This window comes from Triticum dicoccoides, chromosome 5A (assembly GCF_002162155.2).
Source record: "Triticum dicoccoides isolate Atlit2015 ecotype Zavitan chromosome 5A, WEW_v2.0, whole genome shotgun sequence".
NCBI lineage: Eukaryota > Viridiplantae > Streptophyta > Magnoliopsida > Poales > Poaceae > Triticum > Triticum dicoccoides.
This window is the reverse complement of record NC_041388.1, coordinates 480,362,310-480,379,054: the sequence shown is the minus strand read 5'-3', so window position 1 is coordinate 480,379,054 and position 16,745 is coordinate 480,362,310.

Genomic DNA, 16,745 nt, shown 5'->3' with positions numbered 1-16,745 from the left:
TTGGGTTTTACCTTAATGAATCTTTAGTAGTTGTGGATGCTTGCTAGAGTTCCAATCATAAGTGCATATGATCCAAGTAGAGAAAGTATGTTAGCTTATGCCTCTCCCTCAAATAAAATTGCAATAATGATTACCGGTCTAGTTATCGATTGCCTAGGGACAAATAACTTTCTTGTTGACAAAAGCTCTCTACTAAAACTAATTTAGTTGTGTCTTTATCTAAACAGCCCCTAGCTTTTATTTTCGTGTTCTTTACTTTCTTGCAAGCTTACCCAAAAACACCTACAAAGTACTTCTAGTTGCATACTTGTTTCCGGTAAAGCGAACGTCAAGCGTGCGTAGAGTTGTATCGGTGGTCGATAGAACTTGAGGGAATATTTGTTCTACCTTTAGCTCCTCGTTGGGTTCGACACTCTTACTTATCGAAAGAGGCTACAATTGATCCCCTATACTTGTGGGTTATCAGAAAACACCTATTTTTTGGTGGAAATTGTCCTAATTGACATGATAAAAGCCTTCACTACAAAGCTACAAACAGGTGGGAAGAAACCCAAGCATTCTAGAAGAGAAGATGGTATGAGGTACGACCGCACCCGCTCGTACCAGCAGTCATACCATACGACACAGCCTCCCCCTGGTCGACTACTCAACCATGTATGATCGGATCACGTGGACGAACAGAGAGGCCCCAAAACCACATACATAAGCAGAAAACCTCACCCCTAGAAGGGACCCGAAGGGGGAATCAGCAAAAGGGAATGGCCAGACTATTGCCTCCATCAAGGAGACTACGACGTCAACCCTCGTCATCATCATCCACATCTTCGCCATTGACTTCTCTCTTCGTCTAGTTGTATCCCGAACCCTATTGTGGATTCATATGTGTGTTACATTGATCATTCTTCTTTCATTACCATGAGCATAATGATAATATATGTTGTCTCCATGTTCGAGTAATCCCCTAGTTCTAGGGGATATGGAGTGAGGGAGTCCTGGATTAGGGGGTGTCCGGATGGCCGGACTATACCTTCAGCCGGACTCCAGGACAATGAAGATACAAGATTGAAGACTCCGTCCCGTGTCTGGAAGGGACTTTCCTTGGCGTGGAAGGCAAGCTTGGCGATACGGATGTTCAGATCTCCTACCATTGTAACCCTAACCCTATCCGGTGTCTATATAAACCGGAGGGTTTTAGTCCGTAGGACAACACACACATCAACAATCATACCATAGGCTAGCTTCTAGGGTTTAGCCTCTCTAATCTCGTGGTAGACCTACTCTTGTACTACCCATATCATCAATATTAATCAAGCAGGACGTAGGGTTTTACCTCCATCGAGAGGGCCCGAACCTGGGTAAAACTTTGTGTCCCTTGCCTCCTGTTACCATCCGGCCTAGACGCACAGTTCGGGACCCCCTACTCGAGATCCGCCGGTTTTGACACCGACATTGGTGCTTTCATTGAGAGTTCCTCTGTGTTGTCGCCATCAGGAAGGATGCGTCGCCCCATCTTTAAAGACGGCACCGTTGCTAAGGGAGCTTTGGCTGTCGGCCAAACCCTCCGGCTAGGTGGTTTTCTTATGACCGCCTGTTCGGTTTCTGCGCCGATGATGACCTCCCGAGCCATCGAAAACAATCTTCATGTCAGTTCGGAACTCGCCGAGTAGTTAGATCCAATGGAGCTTTCCTCCATAAATGAGCTCTTGGATCGCTTCGCTGCCCTGGGAGTCGCTACGGATTACGACCAGATTGGGCCTAAAACCGATCTGAGAGAGATTAACTCTCCCCAAGTCACCCATCACGTTGCCGTGGTAGAGGGACAGTGCGGCGACCCTTCGTCTATCTTAAGGACTCGCTACGTCCGGATTCCCGATCCCTCCAAGCCGGATACCCGCGGAGGGGAGGATATCACTCAAGACCTGAACTTAGAGTCAGGCGACGGGCTGGTTTCAATGGACAACACCCAAGGATCCAAATTTTCGAGTTCAGAAATTCCTCGGCCTCTGAGCCTCAGACAGGGTGAGGCTTCGGATTTAACTCCACCCACCCACCCCAACATAAGCGATCTATCCAAAATCAGGCAAGAGCCCGACGAAACAATACATCATTACTGGGCTAGATTCCTCCTGGTTAAGAACAGGCTAAGGGACTGCCGCGAGGAAGACGCAATCTTAATCGTCTGCAATAATTGCACGGACAAGGGAATACTCAATGCCATAAGTCGCCGTGATATCACACGCTTCGCTGACTTGGCGTCCATTGTACAAAAGTATTGTGCGATGGAAAGCGCCTGGAAAACCAAAATAAAATTTTGGGACAATCCGGCCCTAAATACAAACCCAGTCCGAAATAAAAGGGTGCAGCATAACCAGACACCCAGGTCAAACACCAAAAAGCAAAAACCCTTTATAGGGCATGGAACCGTACTGGAAGGATGGCTTAACGGACCCTGTAAAATTCACAGTACAGAGGACGCCACACCAACTCACAGCCTTAGAGCATGTTGGATACTCCGGCAGGTGGCCAAAATTGGCGAAAACCTCCTAATTCCGGAGGCCACAGAAAGCCACCCCAGAGACACCCATACGGTTTAACAGTCTTCGAGACTTTCGCATCAAATAATATGCGAAAAAGGACACTCCGCAGCCTTGCCGAAGTCTACCAAGTAGCAACAATAAACCCATGGAGTGACACGGCTATTACCTTTAACGCCAGTGATGAACCTAAATTCCGAACAGCCCGAGCACCAGCCGCATTGGTCCTCAGCCCAATAGTGGATGGCTTTCGTCTTACCAAGGTACTCATGGACGGTGGCAGTGGATTGAACCTCATTTACGAGGAAACCCTTCAAAAAATGGAAATAGACTGGAACCGCATTAAGCGAAGCAGCACAACCTTTAGAGGAATAATCCCCAGTCGGGAAGCGCGCTGTACAGGAAAAATCACACTAGATGTGGTGTTCGGCACGTACGATAATTACAGGTCTGAAGAGATCACGTTCCATGTGGCTCTGTTCAGCAGCGGTTATCATGCTCTGCTAGGGCGGGAAGCATTTACAATCTTCCAAGCAATACCCCATTACGGGTACATGAAGCTCAAAATGCCCGGGCCTAACGGGATCATCACTCTCGCTAGTGATCCGGACATAGCACTCCGCGCCGAAAACAAGACAGCCGCACTGGCCCTCAAGGCACTATCCGAAGCCCTAGCGGCTGAGGAACTGACTGCGCTGCGCTCTACGGTGAATAGGGACGATGTGGTACTCGATAAAAGATCCAAGTCCACCTCCTTTAAACCGGTGGACGAAATAGTCAAATTCCAAGTCCATCCAACGGACCCAAATAAAACAGCTTCCATCAGGGCACAGTTAAACCCTGATGTAGACGCCGCACTGCGAGAGTTCCTATGAGAAAACTGGGACATTTTCACCTGGCACCCTTCAGACATGCCAGGAATCCCACACAGGCTGGCCGAGCACAGCTTAAATATCCAAACAGGATTCAAACCTGTCAAACAGGCTCTTCGGCGTTTTTCCGAACCTAAGAGACAGGCTATGGGAGAGGAGCTAGCAAAGCTATTGGAGGCCGGATTCATCAGAGATATAACACATTCGGACTGGCTAGCAAACCTGGTGATGGTACCAAAGAAGGACAAATCCTGGCGCCTATGCGTTGATTTTAAAGATCTTAACAAGGCTTGCCCAAAGGACCCCTTCCCCCTCCCCCGCATCGATCAAATTATCGACGCTACTGCAGGACACGATTCGTTGTGTTTCCTTGATGCATATTCCGGTTACCATCAAATCAAGATGGCAAAATCCGACCAATCCGCAATGGCATTTATCACACCATATGGCCCATTCTGCTTCAACACAATGCCCTTCGGGCTCAAAAACGCCGGCGCAACATATCAGCGCATGATTCAGACATGTCTGGCAAGCCAGATCGGCAAAACAGTGGAGGCATATGTAGATGATGTGGTCGTCAAAACAAGACATGTCGAATCTCTAGTAGAAGACTTGAGGCTCACATTTGATAACCTCCGAACATACGACATCAAGCTCAACCCGGAAAAATGCGTTTTCGGCATTCCAGCCGGAAAGCTCTTGGGGTTCATTGTATCCGGTAGAGGAATTGAAGCAAATCCAGCCAAGATCCGAGCTCTGTCGCAACTGGATATCCCAAAGGACCTCAAACAAATACAAAAGTTAACCGGATGCGTGGCGGCTCTAAGCCGCTTTATCTCCCACTTGGGAGAAAAGGCCCTACCCCTTTACCGCCTCCTTCGGCGCATCGAACACTTCGAATGGACGGATGCAGCCACGACCGGACTCGAGGAGATAAAAGCCATACTTGCAACAAACCCAGTCCTGGCCGCGCCAAATATTGGCGAACCAATGCTATTATACATTGCAGCAACACATCAGGTTGTAAGCGCAGTGCTCGTTGTCGAACGAGAAGCGGACGGACACAGATTCCCCCTTCAAAAGCCGGTCTATTATGTGTCCACTGTCCTCACTCCTTGCAAATCACGGTACCCGCATTATCAAAAGATCGCATACATGGTATTCATGGCATCCCAGAAGCTACGACACTACTTTCAAGAGTGTTCAATAACAGTAGCCTCGGAAGTACCACTTAACGATATTATAAACAACCGTGACACAACGGACCGGATTGCAAAATGGGCCATTGAGCTCCTCTCGTTCGACATAACTTATAAGCCACAACGAGCCATCAAGTCACAAGTCTTGGCCGACTTCGTCGCAAAATGGACGGAGGCCGAACTCCCTAAAGAGCACGGCACATATTCAAATTGGATCATGCATTTCGACGACTCCAAGATGTTGGCCGGACTGGGGGCTGGCGTCGTTTTGACGTCCCCCACAGGAGACACAGTTCAATACGTACTCCAGATTATGTACACGGACTCCAACAACGCAGCCGAATATGAGGCCCTTTTACATGGTCTCCGGATGGCAGTATCCATGGGCATTCAACGCCTAGAGGTGCGCGGGGACTCGAACCTCGCAATATCCCAAATGAATGGAGACTTCGATGCCAAGGATCCAAAAATGGCAGCTTACCGCAACGCCGTCCTAAAAATGTCAGCTCAGTTCGAGGGGCTTGAATTTCACCATATAGCCCGGGAAAATAATCAGGCGGCAGATGTCCTGGCACGCATCGGCGCAAAACGTGATGTAGTCCCCCCAACATCTTCTTGGAAAGGTTGTTCAAGCCATCCGTAGTATGGGAAGGGGAGCCGAACAATAACACCCCGGACCCAACTGTACCGCTCGACACCGAACATTCTGACACAATCGGAGGCTCTGCCAATGAAATAACACCTTTAGCCCACGTAATAATGGCCGTCATCGCCCCGTGGACAGAACCATTCCTCGCCTACCTCACTAGGCAGGAACTCCCCGAGGACCAAAATGAGGCACGCTGCATAGTGCGGCGATCCAAAGCCTACAGAGTCCACGAGGGAGAGCTTTATAAGAAAAGCACTACCGGAGTCCTTCAAAGGTGCATCTCCGAAGAGGAGGGGCGGAACCTCCTGGCTGAAATTCATGCCGGACTGGGCGGTCATCACGCTGCAGCTCGGTCCCTTGTAAGCAAGGCCTTCCGTACAGGCTTTTATTGGCCGACGGCCCGGGCAGACGCTCAGGACTTAGTCCAACGATGCACCGGTTGCCAGCTCTTTGCAAACCAAAGCCATATGCCACCCACCGCCCTCCGAACTATCCCCATTACTTGGCCCTTCGCGGTCTGAGGGATTGACATGGTTGGACCCCTTAAAGGCGGCACCCATAAGCAAAAATACTTACTGGTCATGGTGGATAAATTCACCAAATGGATAGAAGCCAAGCCTGTTAAGACGGCCGAATCCGGACCGGTGATAGACTTTATATCCGGGGTCGTACACCATTACAACGTTCCCCACAACATCATCACCGATAACGGCACGAACTTCACGGCCGACGAGGTAAAACTCTGGTGCAAAAACATGGGCATCAAGCTCGACTATGCTTCCGTCTATCACCCACAAACTAATGGCCAGGTCGAACGTGCAAATGGTCTTATCATGAGCGGCATTAAACCCAGATTAGTGCGGTCCCTCAAGGAATCTAACACGCACTAGGTAGAGGAGCTCGACTCCGTACTCCGGGGGCTGCGGACCACGCCGAACCGCACCACCGGATACACACCATTCTTTATGGTGTACGACACAGAGGCAGTTTTGCCCTGCGACATAATTCATGACTCACCTCGAGTGCGCATGTACGAAGAAAGAGAAGCCGAGCTCGATCGGCAGGACAGCTTAGACGCATTGGAGGAGGAGCGTGACGTGGCAAAAGCCCGTTCCGCATTCTATCAACAGCAAGCTTGAAGATACCAAAGCAGAGAAGTACGGGCCAAAAATTACAACGTTGGCGAATTAGTTCTATGACTACCGGACAAGAAAAAGGACAAACTCAAGCCCAAGTGGTAAGGTCCCTTCATAATTGACCAAGTCCTGACTGGTGGAGCGTACCGCCTGCGAGATGCATCAGATAACCGACTCGAGCCGAACCCATGGAACGCAGCCCGTCTCCGAAGATTCTATGCCTAGCGCTGGACTCTATGTTCGTCTCCTTCCTCTGTCCATTTTTTATATATTTTCTGTCTTGCATTTCTCTTCTTCTTCTCTCTCTCTCTTATATCCCTTAAAGGCTCATAAAGTGACGCGCCATCCGCGCTCATTAAACCTGGGGGCTTCTTTAAACAGAAGCTTATTCATACGGGCTTCATGCCCAACACATGCGTCACACTTCCGCATGTACCTTTTATTCACCATTATATGCATCGATATGACTTAAGTTTTGGCCAAGCTGGGTTGCCTGGCTCCTGTGCTTACCCCTACGTTCCCGATTGTTCGGCTAGGTGGTAAAGGGAGCACCTCTGCGATTGTTACTGCCGGGTCAGCCGGACGTGTACCTCAGACTGGGTGAAGCCGAAAGCTAGCGTTCTTAAGGGAATATTCGGTCGGTGAACTAAAGATGATCTTTTTTATTTTTATCTATACGCCCTCAGATGTTTTTATTGCGTTTCTTTTCGCAGCATGGACATGCACCTTAGGGCATGCCTCCCAGGGAAAGGAACCCCTAACGGAACTATTCTCCCTGGAAGATGTTTCTTACTAACCATGTAATATAACATAACTAGTCGGGCACTTGTCTGTTCACGCACTAATGACCCCTACGCCTGGTCTCCATGCATTCCCCGGTTCCTATATAACCGCATGGGAATTCGGACACACTCCGGACCGTCAGGTCCCGAGGCTGAAGCGAAAAGGTCGGCCATGACAAATGATCTACAATCCGTCTAGAAGGCATTATAAATATCAACTAAATTACATAGTCATTTTGATTGATCGTATTCCTCTTCAATACCATCTAACAGGTTGTCTAATTTACAGTCCTGTTGGGAATACTTTGCGGCCAACTCTACTTGGCCGTATACTAAGCTTACTGGGATCTCCTTCCCATCGGGCCCTATAGGACCGACCTCGACCATGTGGTTGGGGTCAGCCTTTGCGTACTGCGTCTTCACCATGGCCCAGGCCTCCCTAGCGCCTTGACGGCATGCTGATATCTTCCACAATAGGAAGCACCGCCGTGCTCCTTTTAGCTTCTCCGCAAGCTCTCCAAGACCTTCGGGCATGGAGATGGATGGCCACAGGGCCTGGGCGACGCCTCGCATTGCCTGCCAAACTCGATCGAGCAGTTGCGAGAGCTCGGGAAGAAGGTCACCCGTAGAACCGGGCATCTCCTCTGCAGGACGGCCTGTCAGCACACCTACAGACATTGCTCTGTTAGTCGACTTCCCCGCCGAACTTTCTTTCAAAAGGTTCGTTCAAGAACTTACTAAATATGCCGTGCCGAAGCCGCTGATTCTCCTTCACGGAGTCTGACAGCTGGGCACGAACATCTTTTAGCTCGACGCCCAGCTTGGTGTTGGCATCTCGGAGATCGTTCTTCTCCCCCATCACCTTTAACAGCACCCTCTCACCAGCCTTTAGCTGGCGTAGGAGGTGTTGCCTTTCCGGATCCAATCCGGTGCCATCTGCAATTTCATTTGTCAGATTCGCACCAAAGCCGTGCTTCGCAAAATACTTATCTTTCAAAGTGTATATTACCAGAGGGGGCCTCCTTAGGCTCCCCTGCCGCGGCTAGTGCGGCCTCAAGTTGGGCTTTGCACTCTTCCAGCTCCTTGGACAGTAGGGAATTCTTTTCTGTAAGAACATGCATAACAAATGATCCTTAAATCAGTTATTTTAACTGTTTCAAGTCTCGGGGGCTACTGGTATATATATAATTACCAAAATTTTCTTACCCGTATGTCTTTTACATATTGCTCCGTGGCTCTGGTTAGACCATTTTGAGCGGCACGGAGGTATGCATCTCCCGACTTAAAGGCATGTAACGCCTCTTGGGAGAAACAAGCGTCGCGAAGAATTGTCCGGTGACGCCTGTGGTTCATGGCATTCTCTACCTCAGAGTTGGTGGCAGACAACCTGTCCACATCCTCCGTCGGAGGAGCGTTCGGTGCGCGCCTTGTGTTCGGCCCCGCTTCCGGGCCAGGCTTTGGAGCCTGGCTGGTGGAGGCGCGATTGGCGGTCTCTCCGAATATAGTTCGGCGAGGTCTCTTTGTCCTGAAGAGGGCACAAGTGTTAATATGCCCTGAAGGTACGACACCTAGGATAAGGGGGTGCGCCATACCTTTGCGCTGACGCCCCGGTCCGGACTGCACCTCTTTTCTGCCCACGGGGCCCTGCGGCCCCTCGTTGGCTTGTCGCCGTAGGTTCGGCCTCCCGTTTCTGGGAGGCCGGGATTAGCCCTGGATAATCGGCCGTAATGGCCACCAGGGCGTTGTCCTTGCTCAATTGATGGAACACTCCATCAATCAGATCCCCCGAAAGCTCCGGATCCTCTTGCGAGTCCGGGTCGAGGGACCGTCCTGGGTCCTCGGGTTGTGGAGGAGGGCTGTTTATTTCTTTAACAGCCTGGCACAGTTCCTGCGTCGAAATCACTAAGATTAAATATTTAACAACGGGGATATAAAATGGATGGGCAATATGTGATCACTCACCCAGCTTGGAGGATTGTACATGGAAAATCCACCCTTTGGGTCTACGTGGAGAAAATCCTCCTCTTCTCCCTTGTACAAAGCGGACAAGGTCTTTATTAGATCCGCAGCCGAATCCGGCCCCTTATGGCCGTAGCGGGTGGTGTCGTCCTCCCCGTTGAAATCCCACATGGGGTGGCCTCTATACTATAGTGGCTGCACCCCTCGCATGATGCATGCGGTCATGACCCCGATCATGGTTAGTCCGGAATGAGCTAACAATCTTATCCGGCCCATCAGGTAAACAACGTCCCTGTCACTTTCCCTCTGAGGGCTCCGTGGGCGCCAGCTTAGGCGCTTCTTTAAAGGAGCATTGTTGAATTCAGGGAGGCCGATCCGGACAGGATCCGGCAGCGGGACATCTTCTATGTAAAACCATTCCGAGGGCCAGTCTTCGGACGCCTTCTTTGGGGTTCCGGACAGATAGCCGGTCCCGGCGACCCCTTCTTGGAACGGGGCACGAGGCAAAATAGCTCCCTCCACAGTCCGAAATGAGCTTCAACACCCAAGAACAGCTCGCAGAGGGCTACAAAGCCCGCGATATGCAATACTGGGGCAGGTGTGAGATGATGTAGCTGGAGGCCGTAGAACTCTAGCAGCCCCCGGAGAAATGGATGGATTGGAAATCCGATCCCCCTTATTAAATAAGGGACGAGGCACACCCGCTCTCCTTTGGAGGGATTAGGGGCGCTCTCCGCTGTTATAGACGGCAAGACCGGCTCGAACCGGGATCATATAGGCCGGGGGGAGAAATCCCTTGGTCTGGAGCGTCACTAACTCGCTATGCGTGATGGAGCATCTTTCCCAATATCCAGGCTTAGGGCTGGAAGGGCGGGAGGAGGAGTCGCGACGGCTGGCCATGGTGGAATGGATCTTTGTCGAGTGCGCTCTGATGAAAACTCGCGAAGGGGGAAGGTGTGGTTTGGATCTAAATCCTCGTCTCCTTAAATAGGTCGGCTTGTTTACGCGGATAGGGGTGTGAATGTAAAAACACTCAGACCTTTCATATTCGTTTGACACATGGGGAGCGGCCATTATTGGGCGCAGAAGTCAAGGAGCGCAACATCTACAAGAAACCGGACTTTATTCAACAGGTACATGGAATTTGGAGGAGAACCCGCCTTGCAATGTCGAAGACAATCTGCGCGCCGGACTCAGCGTCATTGAAGCCTGGTTCGGGGGCTACTGAGGGAGTCCTGGATTAGGGGGTGTCCGGATGGCCGGACTATACCTTCAGCCGGACTCCAGGACTATGAAGATACAAGATTGAAGACTCCGTCCCGTGTCCGGAAGGGACTTTCCTTGGCGTGGAAGGCAAGCTTGGCGATACGGATGTTCAGATCTCCTACCATTGTAACCGACTCTATGTAACCCTAACCCTATCCGGTGTCTATAAAAATCGGAGGGTTTTAGTCCGTAGGACAACATACACATCAACAACCATACCATAGGCTAGCTTCTAGGGTTTAGCCTCTCTGATCTCGTGGTAGATCTACTCCTGTACTACCCATATCATCAATATTAATCAAGCAGGACGTAAGGTTTTACCTCCATCGAGAGGGCCCAAACCTGGGTAAAACTTCGTGTCCCTTGCCTCCTGTTACCATTCGGCCTAGACGCACAGTTCGGGACCCCCTACCCGAGATCCGCCGGTTTTGACACCGACATGGAGGAACTTAATGCCACTAAGATATTCAATCTATGAAATATGTTAGTGTTAACTATTCTTTCGTCAAATGTGTCTGAGATTTTGCAAGTGTTAAAAGTCATTGCATAATTCAGTTGGCCCTTATACCTCACATATTAGATGCAATTTGTGGTTAGCAATTGTGAAACAACACTCGAGGACAACAATTTGTGTTATCTAGCCACTGAAATATTCCTTATAGTAGCAGGTAAGATAACACAGTTGGCCCTTAAAGTGAAGTTTTGATGAATAAAAGTTAGAATTACTTCTAGTGTCCTCTATGGATATAATCACTGTAGGGATATGTATGAACAAATTTTCTTCAAGAGCATTAGCAGAACTATGCACAACTTACTCCTTTTCCTCTACAATCTATTGCATTTATGTCGAATAATGTATTTGTTCCCACATCTCCTACACTCCCCCGTTTATCTAATTCTGTGTTGAGGTACTGGTGTCGTTCCTGTTGGAAATATGCCCTAGAGGCAATAATAAAATGGTTATTATAATATTTCCTTGTTCATGATAATTGTCTATTGTTCATGCTATAACTATATTAACCGGAAACCGTAATACATGTGTGAATACATAGACCACAACATGTACCTAGTAAGCCTCTAGTTGACTAGCTCGTTGATCGATAGATGGCTGTGGTTTCCTGACCATGGACATTGGATGTCGTTGATAACGGGATCACATCATTAGGAGAATGATGTGATGGACAAGACCCAATCCTAAGCATAACACAAGATCGTGTAGTTCGTTCGCTAGAGCTTTTCGAATGCCAAGTATCATTTCCTTAGACCATGAGATTGTGCAACTCCCAGATACCGTAGGAGTGCTTTGGGTGTATCAAACGTCACAACGTAACTGGGTGACTATAAAGGTGCACTACAGGTATCTCCGAATTAAAGTGTCTGTTGAGTTGGCACGAATCGAGACTGGGATTTGTCACTCCGTATGACGGAGAGGTATCTCTGGGCCCACTCGGCAATGCATCATCATAATGAGCTCAATGTGACTAAGGAGTTAGCCATGGGATCATGCGTTACGTAACGAGTAAAGAGACTTGCCGGTAATGAGATTGAACAAGGTATAGAGATACCGACGATCGAATCTTGGGCAAGTAACATACCGATGGACAAAGGGAATTGTATACGAGATTGATTGAATCCCCGACATCGTGGTTCATCCGATGAGATCATCATGGAACATGTGGGAGCCAACATGGGTATCCAGATCCCGCTGTTGGTTATTGGCCAGAGAGATGTCTCGGTCATGTCTGCATGGTTCCCGAACCCGTAGGGTCTACACACTTAAGGTTCGGTGACACTAGAGTTGTTATGGGAAATAGTATGTGGTTATCGAAGGTTGTTTGGAGTCCCGGATGAGATCCCGGACGTGACGAGGAACTCCAGAATGGTCCGGAGGTGAATATCGATATATTGGACGAAGGGTATTGGAGTCCGGAATTGTTTTGGGGGTACCAGGTGACGACCAGTATGACCGAAAGGGGTTTCGGAGGCCCCGACAAGCGTTGGGGGCCTTATGGGACAAGGGGAGGGGTACATCAGCCCACTAAGTGTAGGGGAACGTAGCAGAATTTTAAAATTTTCTATGCATCACCAAGATCAATCTATGGAGTCTTCTAGCAATGAGAGAGAGGAGTGCATCTACATACCCTTGTAGATCACGAGCGGAAGCGTTCAAGAGAACGGGGTTGATGGAGTCGTACTCGTCATGATCCAAATCACCGATGATCCTAGCGCCGAACGGACGGCACCTCCGTGTTCAACACACGTACGGAGCAGCGACGTCTCCTCCTTCTTGATCCAGCAAGGGGGCAGGAGAGGTTGATGGAGATCCAGCAGCACGACGGCGTGGTGGTGGAAGTAGCGGGATTCCAACAGGGCTTCGCCAAGCGCTGCGGGAGGAGGGAGATGTGTCATGGGAGGGAGAGGGAGGCGCTAGGGCTTAGGTTGGGCTTCCCTTCCTTCCCCCACTATATATAGGGCCAAGGGAGAGGGGGGAGGCGCAGCCTTGGCCCTTCCTCCAAGGAAGGGTGCGGCCAGGGAGGAGTCCCTCCTCCCCAAGGCACCTAGGAGGTGCCTTCCCCCTTTAGGACTCTTCCTTTCCCTCTTCTCTTGGCGCATGGGCCTCTTGGGGCTGGTGCCCTTGGCCCATATAGGCCAAGGCGCACCCCCTACAGCCCATGTGTCCCCCAGGGCAGGTGGCCCCACCCGGTGGACCCCCGGGACCCTTCCGGTGGTCCCGGTACAATACCGGTGACCCCGAAACTTGTCCCGATGGCCGAAATAGCACTTCCTATATATAATTATTTACCTCCGGACCATTCCGGAACTCCTCGTGACGTCCGGGATCTCATCCGGGACTTTGAACAACTTTCGGGTTACCGCATACTAATATCTCTATAACCCTAGCGTCACCGAACCTTAAGTGTGTAGACCCTACTGTTGGAAATATGCCCTAGAGGCAATAATAAAAGCATTATTATTATATTTCCTTGTTCATGATAATTGTCTTTATTCATGCTATAATTGTGTTATCCGGAAATCGTAATACATGTGTGAATAATAGACACCAACATGTCCCTAGTAAGCCTCTAGTTGACTAGCTCGTTGATCAACATATAGTCATGATTTCCTGACTATGGACATTGGATGTCATTGATAACGAGATCACATCATTAGGAGAATGATGTGATGGACAAGACCCAATCCTAAACATAGCACAAGATCGTATAGTTCGTTTGCTAGAGTTTTCCAATGTCAAGTATCCTTTCCTTAGACCATGAGATCGTGTAACTCCCGGATACCATAGGAGTGCTTTGGGTGTACCAAACGTCACAACGTAACTGGGTGACTATAAAGTTATACTACGGGTATCTCCGAAAGTGTCTGTTGGGTTGACACGGATCAAGACTGGGATTTGTCACTCCGTATGACGGAGAGGTATCACTGGGCCCACTCGGTAATGCATCATCATAATGAGCTCAAAGTGACCAAGTGTCTGGTCACGGGATCATGCATTACGGTACGAGTAAAGTGACTTGCCAGTAACGAGATTGAACGAGGTATTGGGATACCGACGATCAGATCTCGGGCAAGTAACATACCGATTGACAAAGGGAATTGTATACGGGGTTGCTTGAATCCTCGACATCGTGGTTCATCCGATGAGATCATCGAGGAGCATGTGGGAGCCAACATGGGTATCCAGATCCCGCTGTTGGTTATTGACCGGAGAGCGATCTCGGTCATGTCTACATGTCTCCCGAACCCGTAGGGTCTACACACTTAAGGTTCGGTGACGCTAGGGTTGTAGGGATATGTATATGTAGTAACCCGAATGTTGTTCGGAGTCCCGGATGAGATCCCAGACGTCACGAGGAGTTCCGGAATGGTCTGGAGGTAAAGAATTATATATAGGAAGTGCTATTTTGGCCATCGGGACAAGTTTCGGGGTCATCGGTATTGTACCGGGACCACCGGAAGGGTCCCGGGGGTCCACCGGGTGGGGCCACCTGTCCCGGGGGGCCACATGGGCTGTAGGGGGTGTGCCTTGGCCTACATGGGCCAAGGGCACCAGCCCCAAGAGGCCCATGCGCCTAGGGTTTCAAGGAGGAAGAGTCCTAGGAGGGGAAGGCACCTCCTAGGTGCCTTGGGGAGGAGGGATTCCTCCCCTTGGCCGCACCCCCCTAGGAGATTAGATCTCCTAGGGACGGTGCCCCCCCTTGGCCCTCCTATATATAGTGGGGGAGATGGAGGACTTCTTACCTTGATCTTTGGTGCCTCCCTCTCCCTCTCCAACACCTCCTCCTCCTCCATAGTGCTTGGCGAAGCCCTGCCGGAGTACTGCAGCTCCATCACCACCACGCCGTCGTGCTGCTGCTGGAGCCATCTCCCTCAACCTCTCCTTCCCCCTTGCTGGATCAAGAAGAAGGAGACGTGGCTGTTCCGTACGTGTGTTGAACGCGGAGGTGCCGTCCGTTCGGCGCTAGGATCTCCGGTGATTTGGATCACGTCGAGTACGCCTTCCTCATCCCCGTTCTTTGAACGCTTCCGCTCGCGATCTACAAGGTACGTAGATGCATCTAATCACTCGTTTCTAGATGAACTCCTAGAAGGATCTTGGTGAAACCATAGGAATTTTTTTGTTTTCTGCAACGTTCCCCAACAGTGGCATCATGAGCTAGGTCTATGTGTAGTTCTTCTTGCACGAGTAGAACATAATTTGTTGTGGGCGTAGATGTTGTCAACTTTCTTGCCGCTACTAGTCTTATCTTGTTTCAACGGTATTGTGGGATGAAGCGGCCCGGACCAACCTTACACGTACGCTTACGTGAGACCGGTTCCACCGACTAACATGCACAAGTTGCATAAGGTGGCTGGCGGGTGTCTGTCTCTCCTACTTTAGTTGGAGCGGATTCGATAAAAAGGGTCCTTATGAAGGGTAAATAGAAGTTGACAAATCACGTTGTGGCTTTCACGTAGGTAAGAAAACGTTCTTGCTAGAACCCTACTTCAGCCACGTAAAACTTGCAACAACAATTAGAGGACGTCTAACTTGTTTTTGCAGCAAGTGCTTTGTGATATGATATGGCCAAAGTTGTGATGAATGATGAATGATCTATATGTGATGTATGAGATGTTCATGCTATTGTAATAAGAATCACGACTTGCATGTCGATGAGTATGACAACCGGCAGGAGCCATAGGAGTTGTCTTTATTTTTTGTATGACCTGCGTGTCATTGATAAACGCCATGTAAATTACTTTACTTTATTGCTAAACGCGTTAGCCATAGTAGTAGAAGTAATAGTTGGCGAGCAACTTCATGGAGACACGATGATGGAGATCATGATGATGGAGATCATGGTGTCATGCCGGCGACAAGATGATCATGGAGCCCCAAGATGGAGATCAAAGGAGCTATGTGATATTGGCCATATCATGTCACTTTTATTATTTGATTGCATGTGATGTTTATCATGTTTTTGCATCTTGTTTACTTAGAACGATGGTAGTAAATAAGATGATACCTCATAATAATTTTAAGAAAGTGTTCCCCCTAACTGTGCACTGTTGCGACAGTTTGTTGTTTCGAAGCACCACGTGATGATCGGGTGTTAGATTCTAACGTTCACATACAACGGGTGTAAGCCAGATTTACACATGCAAACACTTAGGTTGACTTGACGAGCCTAGCATGTACAGACATGGCCTCGGAACACAGAAGACCGAAAGGTCGAGCATGAGTCGTATAGAAGATACGATCAACATGAAGATGTTCACCGATGTTGACTAGTCCGTCTCACGTGATGATCGGACACGGCCTAGTTAACTCGGATCATGTTATACTTAGATGACTAGAAGAGGGATGTCTATCTAAGTGGGAGTTCATTGAATAATTTGATTAGATGAACTTAATTATCATGAACTTAGTCTAAAAACTTTACAATATGTTTTGTAGATCAAATGGCCAACGTAGTCCTCAACTTCAACGCGTTCCTAGAGAAAACCAAGCTGAAAGACGATGGCAGCAACTACACGGACTGGGTCCGGAACCTGAGGATCATCCTCATAGCTGCCAAGAAAGATTATGTCCTACAAGCACCGCTAGGTGACGCACCTATTCTCCCTGCAGAACAAGACGTTATGAACGCTTGGCAGGCACGTATCGATGACTACTCCCTCGTTCAGTGCGGCATGCTTTACAGCTTAGAGCCGGGGCTCCAAAAGCGTTTTGAGAGACACGGAGCATATGAGATGTTCGAAGAGCTGAAAATGGTTTTCCAAGCTCATGCCCGGGTCGAGGGATATCAAGTCTCCGACAAGTTCTTCAGCTGTAAGATGGAGGAAAACAGT